The sequence below is a fragment of the Ovis canadensis genome, chromosome 5 (assembly GCF_042477335.2).
Source record: "Ovis canadensis isolate MfBH-ARS-UI-01 breed Bighorn chromosome 5, ARS-UI_OviCan_v2, whole genome shotgun sequence".
Classification (NCBI taxonomy): Eukaryota; Metazoa; Chordata; class Mammalia; order Artiodactyla; family Bovidae; genus Ovis; species Ovis canadensis.
In genome coordinates this window covers 12,733,122-12,749,168 of record NC_091249.1, presented here as the reverse complement: position 1 = coordinate 12,749,168, position 16,047 = coordinate 12,733,122, and positions in this window count along the sequence as shown.

Genomic DNA, 16,047 nt, shown 5'->3' with positions numbered 1-16,047 from the left:
AGGAGCCCCGTTTCCGCCTCGTAGCTCGAGAGGAGGTATCCTTTCCCTGCTTCTTCGGAAAAGAATTCCCGGAGTTCCGGTCACATCTCAAGAGGAGGCGCTCTCCACAGAAAAGGTGAGAGGAACTCCAGGGTGGTGCCACCATTCCAAGAGTCCCCCAGATGAGTCAGTCCATTCCAGAGGAACCTGTTTTCCCTGCACTGCCTCGAATTTCACGCCGAGGATTGACTCACACCATGGTGGCACATGGGACAGCCCTGTGTGAAAGCCTGGTCGGAAAGCCTCCAGTGAAAGCCACCGATCCCTTAATCCACTTGACGGGAAGGCTGACACTGATGCTACAGCTCGGGAGGAAAGCGCTCGTGCATTACCCCAGTCGAGCCGAGGACTGACTCCCCTTTCGATTCTCTAGAAGTACCCCAAGATCCATGTCAGCGCTGGAGAGGAATCCTCAGCTTCCGGCCCCGACTCCACACAAGGTCTTAGGCCCCGGCATCGACGGGAGAGGAATCCCGAGAGGCCCCCTAGCAACTCGCATGGGGACTGGCCTTTCCTGAGGCCACCAGAGCGGGTTCCTGAGGTCCCCGTCGTAAGTCGAGAGCACCTGCCACACTCGAGAAACGCCAGGAGGTTCTCCCCTCCCGGCGAGATGAGGCCCATTTCCGCTGAGGCGTCTCGAGGCTAAGCACACCTAACCTCTGGAACTTCCAAACAGTCCTTCACACCCTTGCTGCAACTCAAGAAGTTTCCCGACATACACGTCTCCACTCGAGAGTAAGCACGTGGGTCCCGCCCCCATCCAGAGGAGCCCCGTTTCCACCTCATAGCTCGAAAGGAGGGAACCTTTCCCTGCTTGGTTGGGAAAGAATTCCCGGCATTCCTGGCATCTCAAGAGGAGGCTCTCTCCAAAAAAAGGCGAGAGGAAGCCCAGGGTCGTGCCTCCATTCCAAGAGTCCCCCAGATGTCTCAGTCGATTCCAGAGGAGCCTGTTTTCCCTGCACTGCCTCGACTTTCACGCCGAGGATCTACTCACACCATCGTGGCACTTGGGACAGTCCTGTGTGAAATCCTCGTGTGAAAGCCTCGAGGGAAAGCCACAGATCCCTTGATCCATGCGACGGGAAGCGTGACTCTGCTGCTACAGCTCAGGAGGAAAGCGCACGTGCATGCCCCCACTCGAGACGAGGACTGTCTCCCCTGGGTAGATTCCAAAAGAACCCCAAGATCCATGTCAGCCCTGGAGAGGAATCCTCAGGGTCCGGCACTGACTCCACACAACGTCTTAGGCCCCGGCATCGACGGGAGAGGAATCCCGAGAGGCCCCCTAGCAACGCGCATGGGGACTGGCCTTTCCTGAGACCACCAGAGCGAGTCCCCGAGGTCCCCATCGTAAGTCGAGAGCACCTGCCGCAGCTTGAGAAAATCCAGGAGGTTCTCCCCTCCAAGCGAGATGAGGCCCATTTCTGCTGAGGCGTCTCAAGGCTAAGCACACCTAACCTCTGGAACTTCCAAAGGGTCCTTCACACCCTTGCTGCAACTCAAGAAGTTCCCCGACATTCCCGTCTCCACTCCAGAGGAAGCACGTGTCCCGCCCACATCCAGAGGAGCCCCGTTTCCACCTCGTAGCTCGAGCGGAGGGATCCTCTCCCTGCCTGTTCGGGAAAGAATTCCCGGTGTTCCCATCGCATCTCAAGAGGAGGTGCTCTCCACAGGAAAGGCGAGAGGATCTCTAGGGTCGTGCCACCATTCCAAGTGTCCCCCAGATGTCTCAGTCCATTCCAGAGTGCCGGGGTCGAGCCCTGGTGGATCCAGGGAATTCGAAGGGTGGACGGCGTTGGCATGGAAAGAGTTGTTTATTTATTAATATAAGATTTGATTAAGAAACTATAGTGTAGTAAGAAGATTAATTGGAGGAAGAGGGCTGAATAGCTTGGTTTACACAGAAGGCCAATAAATTTCCAGACAAGGAATTTGCACCATCTACGTTGGGCCACCGGCGCCCCCTTGAAATCTCAGGGTGCCTCGCCTTAAGTTCCCTTTCGTGTGGGTCTTAACAGCCAGGGCAAGTAAGTAGACCTGGCGAGCCTCCGCGCCCCAGGTGGAGATTCAGCCTGAAGTTAAAGTAAAGAGCAGAGATAGGGAAAGGGAGAGAAGAAGAGAGAGAGAGACACGGGGGGAGCCAGAGTCCCAATAAACCAGGCCGAGAGACTAGTTCAAGAAACTGGTCCGAGAAGCTGGCCCCCTCCTTTATTGTTCAGAAGGCCTTTTATACTTTTGATAAAACACGAAGATCAATGGGTAACCCAAAATTATGTAGCGTTCGCAGCTCAGACTCTTTCTATACATCATTTTGCATACAAAGGTCAGGTGATTTACATTATCTTCTGGCCAAGAGGCTTGTTAACACTTTTTGGCTCTCTTCCTTAATGAATGTTAATTTTGTTTCCCCTGAAGTGGTTTTCTTTAATCTACATCTTCTTAAAGCGTTAAAGGTACATTTCTAGAACAAAGGTGCAGTGGGTTATAACAAAGAAGGTACTTAACTCAAAGAGCTAATGTTGCTAATACAAGGTCTACTACTTGTTTTTCTATATACCAACTATATCTAAAAATATAGGATATGAAAATTTGGCAGCAAGCATTGACTCAACAAATGAAACCTTTAATCAGTCCTATTCTAAAGATTTTGACTCCTCGGAAGCCCCTACATTCCTTGGATGTTTTAAGCTTCCTGTGCCTCCTGCAGTCAGGAGGCCTCAAACAATTACACACGCAGCTGTATGAGTCCTGCAGGCAGGCTAGAAAGCCATCAGAGGGTCTTTTGGATTGAAACACTCTTTCAAATGCAGAAGACTAAAGCCTTGACTTTTTCCAGAAAATGTCAGAAGAGTAGAAATGCAGAGCACAAAAACCGGCAGATTTTTGTTGGGGTACATGCATAGGAATTTCCAGAGGGGTCCCTGAAGTCTGAGCACGCCTTGCGTATGTGAGCGTCCTTCCTCATAAACTTGTCACGGGCAGGATTCCTCACACTGGCTCCCGGCACCAGAGGAACCTGTTTTCCCTGCACTGCCTCGACTTTCACGCCGAGGATCGACTAACACCATGGTGGCACGTGGGTGAGCCCTGTGGGAAAGACTCGTGGGAAAGCCTCTAGGGAAAGCCATAGATCCCTTGATCCACGTGATGGGAAGCGTGACACTGCTACTACAGCTCGGGAGGAAAGCTAACGTGCATGCCCCCACTCGAGACGAGGACTGACTCAACTGGGGAGACTCCAGAAGTACCCCAAGATCCATGTCAGCACTGGAGAGGAATCTTCAGGTTCCGGAACCGACTCCACACAAGGTCTTAGGCCCCGGCATCGACGGGAGAGGAATCCCGAGAGGTCCCCTAGGAACTCGCATGGGGACTGGCCTTTCCTGAGGCCACCAGAGCGGGTCCCTGAAGTCCCTGTCTTAAGTGGAGAGCACCTGTTGCAACTCGAGAAAATCCAGGAGGTTCTCCCCTAAAGGCGAGATGAAACCCATTTCCGCTGAGGCGTATCGAGGCTAATCACACCTACCCTCTGGGAATTGCAAAGGGGCCTGTACACCCTTGCTGCAACTCAAGAAGTTCCCCGACATACCCGTCTCCACTCAAGAGGAAACACGATGGTCCCGCCCACATCGAGAGAGGTCCCGTTTCTGCCTTGTAGCTCGAGATGAGGGATCCTTTCCCTGCTGGGTCGGGAATGAATTCCCAGCGTTCCCGTCGCATCTCAAGAGGAGGTGCTCTCCACAGGAAAGGCGAGAGGAACTCCAGGGTCGTGCCGCAATTCCAAGAGGCCCCCAGATGTCTCAGTCCATTCCAGAGGAACGTGTTTTCTCTGAACGGCCTCGACTTTCACGCCAAGGATTGACTCACACCACGGTGTCACGTGGAACAGCCCTGTGGGAAAGCCTCGCGGGAAAGCAACAGATCCCCTGATCCATGCGACGGGAAGCGTGACACTGCTGCTACAGCTCGGAGGAAGGAGCAGGTGCATGCCCCACTCGAGACGAGGACTGACTCCCCTGTGGATTCTACAGAAGTAAGCCATGATCCATGTCAGCCAGGGAGTGGAAACCTCACATTCCAGCCCTGACTCCGCACAAGGGGTTAGGCCCCGGCATCGACGGGAGAGGAATCCCGAGAGGCCCCCAAGGATCTCTCATGGGGACTGGTCTTTCATGAGGCCACCAGAGCGGGTCCCTTATGACCCCATCCTAAGTCGAGAGCACCTGCTGCAACTTGAGAAAATCCAGGAGGTTCTCCCGTCCAGGCGAGATGAGGCCCATTTCCTCTGAGGCGTCTCTAGGTTAATCACATCTAACCTCTGGAACTTCGAAAGGGTCCTTAACACCCTTGATGCAACTCAAGAAGTTCCCCGACATACCCGTCTCCAATCGAGAGGAAGTAAGAGGGTCACGTCCACATCCAGAGGAGCCCCGTTTCTGCCTGGTAGATCGAGATGAGGGATCCTTTCCCTTCTTGGTCGGGAAAGAATTTCCGGCGTTCCCGTCGCATCTCAAGAGGAGGCGCTCTCCACAGGAAAGGCGAGAGGAACTCCAGGGTCGTGCCACCATTCCAAGAGTCCACCAGATGTGTCAGTCCAATCCAGAGGAACCTGTTTTCCTTGCATTGCCTCGACTTTCAGGTCGAGGATCGACTCACACGACGGTGGCACGTGGGACAGCCCTGTGGGAAAGCCTCGTGGGAAAGCCTCGTGGGAAAGCCTCGAGGGAAAGCCACAGATCCCTTGATCGACACCACAGAAAGCGGGACACTGCTGCTACCACTCGGGAGGAAAGCGCACGTGCATGACCCCACTCGAGACGAGGACTGACTCCCCTCGGGAGACTCCAGAAGTACCCCAAGAACCATGTCATCCCTGGAGAGGAATCCTCGGGTTCCGGTCCCGACTCCACACAAGGTCTTAGACACCGGCATCGACGGGAGAGGAATCCCGAGAGGCCAACGAGGAACTCGCATGGGGACGGGCCTTTCCTGAGGCCACCAGAGCGGGTCCCTGAGGTCCCCGTCGTAAGTCGAGAGCACCTGCCGCAACTCGAGAAAATCCAGGAGGTTTTGCCCTCCAGGCGAGATGAGGCCCATTTCCGCTGAGGCTTCTCGAGGCTAATCACATCTAACCACTGGAACTTGCAAAGGGTCCTTCACACCCTTGCTGCAAGTCCAGAAGTTCCCCGACATACCCGTGTCCACTCGAGAGGTAGCACGAGGGTCCCGCACACATCCAGGGGAGCCCCGTTTCCGCCTCCTAGCTCGAGATGAGGGATCCTTTCCCTGTTTCGTACGGAAAGAATTCCCGGCGTTCCCGTCGCATCTCAAGAGGAGGCGCTCTCAACAGGAAAGGCGAGAGGAACTCCAGGGTCGTGCCACCATTACAAGAGTCCCCCAGATGTGTCAGTCCATTCCAGAGGAACCTGTTTTCCTTGCACTGCCTTGACGTTCAAGCCGAGGATCGACTCCCACCACGTGTGCACGTGGGACAGCCCTGTGGGAAAGCCTCGTGGGAAAGACTCGAGGGAAAACCATAGATCCTTTGATCCACGCGGCGGACTGCGAAACACTGCTGCTACCTCTCTGGAGGAAAGCGCAAGTGCATGCCCGCATTCAAGACGAGGACTGACTCCCCTGGGGAGACTCCAGAAGTAGCCCAAGATCCATGTCAGCACTGGAGAGGAATCCTCAGGTTCCGGCCCCGACTCCACACAAGGTCTTAGGCCCCGGCATCGACGGGAGAGGAATCCCGAGAGGCCCCCGAGGAACTCGCATGGGGACTGGCCTTTCCTGAGGCCACCAGAGCGGGGCCCTGAGGTCCCCGTCGTAAGTCGAGAGCACCTGCCGCAACTCGAGAAAATCCAGGAGGTTTTGCCCTCCAGGCGAGATGAGGCCCATTTCCGCTGAGGCTTCTCGAGGCTAATCACATCTAACTACTGGAACTTCCAAAGGGTCCTTCACACCCTTGCTGCAAGTCCAGAAGTTCCCCGACATACCCGTGTCCACTCGAGAGGTAGCACGAGGGTCCCGCACACATCCAGGGGAGCCCCGTTTTCGCCTCCTAGCTCGAGATGAGGGATCCTTTCCCTGTTTCGTAGGGAAAGAATTCCCGGCGTTCCCGTCGCATCTCAAGAGGAGGCGCTCTCCACAGGAAAGGCGAGAGGAACCCCAGGGTCGTGCCACCATTCCAAGAGTCCCCCAGATGTGTCAGTCCATTCCAGAGGAACCTGTTTTCCCTGCACTGCCTTGACGTTCAAGCCGAGGATCGACTCCCACCACGTGTGCACGTGGGACAGCCCTGTGGGAAAGCCTCGTGGGAAAGCCTCGTGGGAAAGACTCGAGGGAAAACCATAGATCCTTTGATCCACGCGGCGGACTGCGTGACACTGCTGCTACCGCTCTGGAGGAAAGCGCAAGTGCATGCCCGCATTCGAGACGAGGACTGACTCCCCTGGGGAGACTCCAGATGTACCCCAAGATCCATGTCAGCACTGGAGAGGAATCCTCAGGTTCCGGCCCCGACTCCACACAAGGTCATAGTCCCCGGCATCGACGGGAGAGGAATCCCGAGAGGCCCCGGAGGAACCCGCATGGGGACTTGCCTTTCCTGAGGCCACCAGAGCGGGTCCCTGAGGTCCCCGTCGTAAGTCGAGAGCACCTGCCGCAACTCGAGAAAATCCAGGAGGTTTTGCCCTCCAGGCGAGACGAGGCCCATTTCCGCTGAGGCTTCTCGAGGCTAATCACATCTAACAACTGGAACTTACAAAGGGTCCTTCACACCCTTGCTGCAAGTCCAGAAGTTCCCCGACATACCCGTGTCCATTCGAGAGGAAGCACGAGGGTCCCGCACACATCCAGGGGAGCCCCGTTTCCGCCTCCTAGCTCGAGATGAGGGATCCTTTCCCGGTTTCGTAACCCGGAAATCACGTGGGCCCCACCCGGACATCACGTGGGCCCCACCCGGAAATCACGTGGGCCCCACGGGGAAATCACGTGGGCCCCACCCGGAAATCACGTGGGCCCAACCCGGAAATCACGTGGGCCCCACCCGGAAATCACGTGGGCCCCACCCTGAAATCACGTGGGCCCCACCCGGAAATCACGTGGGTCCCACCCGAAAATCACGTGGGGCCCACCCGGAAATCACGTGGGCCCCACGGGGAAATCACGTGGGCCCCACCCGGAAATCACGTGGGCCCCACCCGGAAATCACGTGGGCCCCACCCGGAAATCACGTGGGCCCCACCCGGAAATCACGTGGGCCCCACCCGGAAATCACGTGGGTCCCACCCGGAAATCACGTGGGGCCCACCCGGAAATCACGTGGGCCCCACCCGGAAATCACGTGGGCCCCACCCGGAAATCACGTGGGCCCCACCCGGAAATCACGTGGGCCCCACCCGGAAATCACGTGGGCCCCACCCGGAAATCACGTGGGCCCCACCCTGAAATCACGTGGGCCCCACCCGGAAATCACGTGGGCCCCACCCGGAAATCACGTGGGCCCCACCCGGAAATCACGTGGGCCCCACCCGGAAATCACGTGGGCCCCACCCGGAAATCACGTGGGCCCCACCCGGAAATCACGTGGGCCCCACCCGGAAATCACGTGGGCCTCACCCGGAAATCACGTGGGCCCCACCCGGAAATCACGTGGGCCCCCAGGGGAAATCACGTGGGCCCCACCCGGAAATCACGTGGGCCCCACCCGGAAATCACGTGGGCCCCACCCGGAAATCACGTGGGCCCCACCCGGAAATCACGTGGGCCCCACCCGGAAATCACGTGGGCCCCCAGGGGAAATCACGTGGGCCCCACCCGGAAATCACGTGGGCCCCACCCGGAAATCACGTGGGCCCCACCGGGAAATCACGTGGGCCCCACCCGGAAATCACGTGGGCCCCACCCGGAAATCACGTGGGCCCCACCCGGAAATCACGTGGGCCCCACCCGGAAATCACGTGGGCCCCACCCAGAAATCACGTGGGCCCCACCCGGAAATCACGTGGGGCCCACCCGGAAATCACGTGGGCCCCAGGGGGAAATCACGTGGGCCCCACCCTGAAATCCCGTGGGCCCCACCCGGAAATCACGTGGGCCCCACCCGGAAATCACGTGGGCCCCACCCGGAAATCACGTGGGCCCCACCCGGAAATCACGTGGGCCCCACCCGGAAATCACGTGGGCCCCACCCGGAAATCACGTGGGCCCTACCCGGAAATCACGTGGGCCCCCAGGGGAAATCACGTGGGCCCCACCCGGAAATCACGTGGGCCCCACCCGGAAATCACGTGGGCCCCACCCGGAAATCACGTGGGCCCCACCCGGAAATAACGTGGGCCCCCAGGGGAAATCACGTGGGCCCCACCCGGAAATCACGTGGGCCCCACCCGGAAATCACGTGGGCCCCACCCGGAAATCACGTGGGCCCCACGGGGAAATCACGTGGGCCCCACCCCGAAATCACGTGGGCCCCACCCGGAAATCACGTGGGCCCCACCCGGAAATCACGTGGGCCCCCAGGGGAAATCACGTGGGCCCCACCCGGAAATCACGTGGGCCCAACGGGGAAATCACGTGGGCCCCACCCCGAAATCACGTGGGCCCCACCCGGAAATCACGTGGGCACCACCCGGAAATCACGTGGGCCCCACCCGGAAATCACGTGGGCCCCACCCTGAAATCACGTGGGCCCCACCCGGAAATCACGTGGGCCCCACCCGGAAATCACGTGGGACCCACCCGGAAATCACGTGGGCCCCACCCGGAAATCACGTGGGCCCCACCCGGAAATCACGTGGGCCCCACCCGGAAATCACGTGGGCCCCACCCGGAAATCACGTGGGCCCCACCCGGAAATCACGTGGGCCCCCAGGGGAAATCACGTGGGCCCCACCCGGAAATCACGTGGGCCCCACCCGGAAATCACGTGGGCCCCACCCGGAAATCACGTGGGCCCCACCCGGAAATCACGTGGGCCCCACCCGGAAATCACGTGGGCCCCACCCGGAAATCACGTGGGCCCCACCCGGAAATCACGTGGGCCCCACCCGGAAATCACGTGGGCCCCCAGGGGAAATCACGTGGGCCCCACCCGGAAATAACGTGGGCCCCCAGGGGAAATCCCGTGGGCCCCACCCGGAAATCACGTGGGCCCCACCCGGAAATCACGTGGGCCCCCAGGGGAAATCACGTGGGCCCCACGGGGAAATCACGTGGGCCCCACCCCGAAATCACGTGGGCCCCACCCGGAAATCACGTGGGCCCCACCCGGAAATCACGTGGGCCCCACCCGGAAATCACGTGGGCCCCACCCGGAAATCACGTGGGCCCCACCCGGAAATCACGTGGGGCCCACCCGGAAATCACGTGGGCCCCACGGGGAAATCACGTGGGCCCCACCCGGAAATCACGTGGGACCCACCCGGAAATCACGTGGGCCCCACCCGGAAATCACGTGGGCCCCACCCGGAAATCACGTGGGCCCCACCCGGAAATCACGTGGGCCCCACCCGGAAATCACGTGGGCCCCACCCGGAAATCACGTGGGCCCCCAGGGGAAATCACGTGGGCCCCCAGGGGAAATCACGTGGGCCCCACCCGGAAATCACGTGGGCCCCACCCGGAAATCACGTGGGCCCCACCCGGAAATCACGTGGGCCCCACCCGGAAATCACGTGGGCCCCACCCGGAAATCACGTGGGCCCCACCCGGAAATCACGTGGGCCCCACCCGGAAATCACGTGGGCCCCACCCGGTGGGCCCCACCCGGAAATCACGTGGGCCCCACCCGAAAATCACGTGGGCCCCACCCGGAAATCACGTGGGCCCCACCCGGAAATCACGTGGGCCCCACGGGGAAATCACGTGGGCCCCACGGGGAAATCACGTGGGCCCCACGGGGAAATCACGTGGGCCCCACCCGGAAATCACGTGGGCCCCACCCGGAAATCACGTGGGCCCCACCCGGAAATCACGTGGGCCCCACCCGGAAATCACGGGGGCCCCACCCGGAAATCACGTGGGCCCCACCCGGAAATCACGTGGGCCCCCAGGGGAAATCACGTGGGCCCCACCCGGAAATCACGTGGGCCCCACCCGGAAATCACGTGGGCCCCACCCGGAAATCACGTGGGCCCCACGGGGAAATCACGTGGGCCCCACCCGGAAATCACGTGGGCCCCACCCGGAAATCACGTGGGCCCCACCCGGAAATCACGTGGGCCCCACCCGGAAATCACGTGGGCCCCACCCGGAAATCACGTGGGCCCCACCCGGAAATCACGTGGGCCCCCAGGGGAAATCACGTGGGCCCCACCCGGAAATAACGTGGGCCCCCAGGGGAAATCACGTGGGCCCCACCCGGAAATCACGTGGGCCCCACCCGGAAATCACGTGGGCCCCCAGGGGAAATCACGTGGGCCCCACGGGGAAATCACGTGGGCCCCACCCCGAAATCACGTGGGCCCCACCCGGAAATCACGTGGGCCCCACCCGGAAATCACGTGGGCCCCACCCGGAAATCACGTGGGCCCCACCCGGAAATCACGTGGGCCCCACCCGGAAATCACGTGGGCCCCACCCGGAAATCACGTGGGGCCCACCCGGAAATCACGTGGGCCCCACGGGGAAATCACGTGGGCCCCACCCGGAAATCACGTGGGACCCACCCGGAAATCACGTGGGCACCACCCGGAAATCACGTGGGCCCCACACGGAAATCACGTGGGCCCCACCCGGAAATCACGTGGGCCCCACCCGGAAATCACGTGGGCCCCACCCGGAAATCACGTGGGCCCCCAGGGGAAATCACGTGGGCCCCCAGGGGAAATCACGTGGGCCCCACCCGGAAATCACGTGGGCCCCACCCGGAAATCACGTGGGCCCCACCCGGAAATCACGTGGGCCCCACCCGGAAATCACGTGGGCCCCACCCGGAAATCACGTGGGCCCCACCCGGAAATCACGTGGGCCCCACCCGGAAATCACGTGGGCCCCACCCGGAAATCACGTGGGCCCCACCCGGAAATCACGTGGGCCCCACCCGGAAATCACGTGGGCCCCACCCGGAAATCACGTGGGCCCCACCCGGAAATCACGTGGGCCCCACCCGGAAATCACGGGGGCCCCACCCGGAAATCACGTGGGCCCCACCCGGAAATCACGTGGGCCCCCAGGGGAAATCACGTGGGCCCCACCCGGAAATCACGTGGGCCCCACCCGGAAATCACGTGGGCCCCACCCGGAAATCACGTGGGCCCCACCCGGAAATCACGTGGGCCCCACCCGGAAATCACGTGGGCCCCACCCGGAAATCACGTGGGCCCCACCCGGAAATCACGTGGGGCCCACCCAGAAATCACGTGGGCCCCACGGGGAAATCACGTGGGCCCCACCCGGAAATCACGTGGGCCCCACCCGGAAATCACGTGGGCCCCACCCGGAAATCACGTGGGCCCCACCCGGAAACCACGTGGGCCCCACCCGGAAATCACGTGGGCCCCACCCGGAAATCACGTGGGACCCACCCGGAAATCACGTGGGCCCCCAGGGGAAATCACGTGGGCCACACCCGGAAATCACGTGGGCCCCACCCGGAAATCACGTGGGCCCCACCCGGAAATCACGTGGGCCCCACCCGGAAATCACGTGGGCCCCACCCGGAAATCACGTGGGCCCCACCCGGAAATCACGTGGGCCCCACCCGGAAATCACGTGGGCCCCACCCGGAAATCACGTGGGCCCCACCCGGAAATAACGTGGGCCCCCAGGGGAAATCACGTGGGCCCCACCCGGAAATCACGTGGGCCCCACCCGGAAATCACGTGGGCCCCACCCGGAAATCACGTGGGCCCCACGGGGAAATCACGTGGGCCCCACCCCGAAATCACGTGGGCCCCACCCGGAAATCACGTGGGCCCCACCCGGAAATCACGTGGCCCCCACCCGGAAATCACGTGGGCCCCACCCGGAAATCACGTGGGCCCCACCCGGAAATCACGTGGGGCCCACCCGGAAATCACGTGGGCCCCACGGGGAAATCACGTGGGCCCCACCCGGAAATCACGTGGGTCCCACCCGGAAATCACGTGGGCCCCACCCGGAAATCACGTGGGCCCCACCCGGAAATCACGTGGGCCCCACCCTGAAATCACGTGGGCCCCACCCGGAAATCACGTGGGCCCCACCCGGAAATCACGTGGGACCCACCCGGAAATCACGTGAGCCCCACCCGGAAATCACGTGGGCCCCACCCGGAAATCACGTGGGCCCCACCCGGAAATCACGTGGGCCCCACCCGGAAATCACGTGGGCCCCACCCGGAAATCACGTGGGCCCTACCCGGAAATCACGTGGGCCCCCAGGGGAAATCACGTGGGCCCCACCCGGAAATCACGTGGGCCCCCAGGGGAAATCACGTGGGCCCCACCCGGAAATCACGTGGGCCCCACCCGGAAATCACGTGGGCCCCACCCGGAAATCACGTGGGCCCCACCCGGAAATCACGTGGGCCCCACCCGGAAATCACGTGGGGCCCACCCGGAAATCACGTGGGCCCCACCCGGAAATCACGTGGGCCCCACCCGGAAATCACGTGGGCCCCACCCGGAAATCACGTGGGCCCCACCCGGAAATCACGTGGGCCCCCAGGGGAAATCACGTGGGCCCCACCCGGAAATCACGTGGGCCCCACCCGGAAATCACGTGGGCTCCACCCGGAAATCACGTGGGCCCCACCCGGAAATCACGTGGGCCCCACCCGGAAATCACGTGGGCCCCACCCGGAAATCACGTGGGCCCCACGGGGAAATCACGTGGGCCCCACCCGGAAATCACGTGGGCCCCACCCGGAAATCACGTGGGCCCCACCCGGAAATCACGTGGGGCCCACCCGGAAATCACGTGGGCCCCACCCGGAAATCACGTGGGCCCCACCCGGAAATCACGTGGGCCCCACCCGGAAATCACGTGGGCCCCACCCGGAAATCACGTGGGCCCCCAGGGGAAATCACGTGGGCCCCACCCGGAAATCACGTGTGCCCCCAGGGGAAATCACGTGGACCCCACCTGGATATCACGTGGGCCCCACCCGGAAATCACGTGGGCCCCACCCGAAATCACGTGGGCCCCACCCGGAAATCACGTGGGCCCCACCCGGAAATCACGTGGGCCCCACCCGGAAATCACGTGGGCACCACGGGGAAATCACGTGGGCCCCACCCGGAAATCACGTGGTCCCCACCCGGAAATCACGTGGGCCCCACCCGGAAATCACGTGGGGCCCACCCGGAAATCACGTGGGCCCCACCCGGAAATCACGTGGGCCCCACGGGGAAATCACGTGGGCCCCACCCGGAAATCACGTGGGCCCCACCCGGAAATCACGTTGGCCCCACACGGAAATCACGTGGGCCCCACCCGGAAATCACGTGGGCCCCACACGGAAATCACGTGGGCCCCACCCGGAAATCACGTGGGCCCCACGGGGAAATCACGTGGGCCCCACCCGGAAATCACGTGGGCCCCACCCGGAAATCACGTGGGCCCCACCCGGAAATCACGTGGGCCCCACGGGGAAATCACGTGGGCCCCACCCGGAAATCACGTGGGCCCCACGGGGAAATCACGTGGGCCCCACCCGGAAATCACGTGGGCCCCACCCGGAAATCACGTGGGCCCCACACGGAAATCACGTGGGCCCCACCCGGAAATCACGTAGGCCCCACACGGAAATCACGTGGGCCCCACCCGGAAATCACGTGGGCCCCACCCGGAAATCACGTGGGACCCACCCGGAAATCACGTGGGCCCCACCCGGAAATCACGTGGGCCCCACGGGGAAATCACGTGGGCCCCACCCGGAAATCACGTGGGCCCCACCCGGAAATCACGTGGGCCCCACCCGGAAATCACGTGGGACCCCAGGGGAAATCACGTGGGCCCCACCCGGAAATCACGTGGGTCCCACCCGGAAATCACGTGGGCCCCACCCGGAAATCACGTGGGACCCACCCGGAAATCACGTGGGCCCCACCCGGAAATCACGTGGGCCCCACCCGGAAATCACGTGGGCCCCACCCGGAAATCACGTGGGCCCCACCCGGAAATCACGTGGGCCCCACCCGGAAATCACGTGGGCCCCACCCGGAAATCACGTGGGCCCCACCCGGAAATCACGTGGGGCCCACCCGGAAATCACGTGGGGCCCACCCGGAAATCACGTGGGCCCCACGGGGAAATCACGTGGGCCCCACCCGGAAATCACGTGGGCCCCACCCGGAAATCACGTGGGCCCCACCCGGAAATCACGTGGGCCCCACCCGGAAATCACGTGGGCCCCACCCGGAAATCACGTGGGCCCCACCCGGAAATCACGTGGGCCCCACCCGGAAATCACGTGGGCCCCACCCGGAAATCACGTGGGTCCCACCCGGAAATCACGTGGGCCCCACCCGGAAATCACGTGGGCCCCCAGGGGAAATCACGTGGGCCCCACCCGGAAATCACGTGGGCCCCACCCGGAAATCACGTGGGCCCCACCCGGAAATCTCGTGGGCCCCACCCGGAAATCACGTGGGCCCCACCCGTAAATCACGTGGGCCCCACGGGGAAATCACGTGGGCCCCACCCGGAAATCACGTGGGGCCCACCCGGAAATCACGTGGGCCCCACGGGGAAATCACGTGGGCCCCACACGGAAATCACGTGGGCCCCACCCGGAAATCACGTGGGCCCCACCCGGAAATCACGTGGGCCCCACCCGGAAATCACGTGGGCCCCACCCGGAAATCACGTGGGCCCCACGGGGAAATCACGTGGGCCCCACGGGGAAATCACGTGGGCCCCACCCGGAAATCACGTGGGCCCCACCCGGAAATCACGTGGGCCCCACCCGGAAATCACGTGGGCCCCACCCGGAAATCACGTGGGCCCCACCCGGAAATCACGTGGGCCCCACCCGGAAATCACGTGGGCCCCACCCGGAAATCACGTGGGCCCCACCCGGAAATCACGTGGGCCCCACCCGGAAATCACGTGGGCCCCACCCGGAAATCACGTGGGCCCCACGGGGAAATCACGTGGGCCCCACCCGGAAATCACGTGGGCCCCACCCGGAAATCACGTGGGCCCCCAGGGGAAATCACTTGGGCCCCACCCGGAAATCACGTGGGCCCCACGGGGAAATCACGTGGGCCCCACCCGGAAATCACGTGGGCCCCACCCGGAAATCACGTGGGCCCCACCCGGAAATCACGTGGGGCCCACCCGGAAATCACGTGGGCCCCACCCGGAAATCACGTGGGCCCCACGGGGAAATCACGTGGGCCCCACCCGGAAATCACGTGGGCCCCACCCGGAAATCACGTGGGCGCCACACGGAAATCACGTGGGCCCCACCCGGAAATCACGTAGGCCCCACACGGAAATCACGTGGGCCCCACCCGGAAATCACGTGGGCCCCACCCGGAAATCACGTGGGACCCACCCGGAAATCACGTGGGCCCCACCCGGAAATCACGTGGGCCCAACCCGGAAATCACGTGGGCCCCACCCGGAAATCACGTGGGCCCCACCCGGAAATCACGTGGGCCCCACCCGGAAATCACGTGGGACCCCAGGGGAAATCACGTGGGCCCCACCCGGAAATCACGTGGGCCCCACCCGGAAATCACGTGGGCCCCACCCGGAAATCACGTGGGCCCCACCCGGAAATCACGTGGGCCCCACCCGGAAATCACGTGGGCCCCACCCGGAAATCACGTGGGCCCCACCCGGAAATCACGTGGGCCCCACCCGGAAATCACGTGGGCCCCACCCGGAAATCACGTGGGCCCCACCCGGAAATCACGTGGGGCCGACCCGGAAATCACGTGGGGCCCACCCGGAAATCACGTGGGCCCCACGGGGAAATCACGTGGGCCCCACCCTGAAATCACGTGGGCCCCACCCGGAAATCACGTGGGCCCTACCCGGAAATCACGTGGGCCCCACCCGGAAATCACG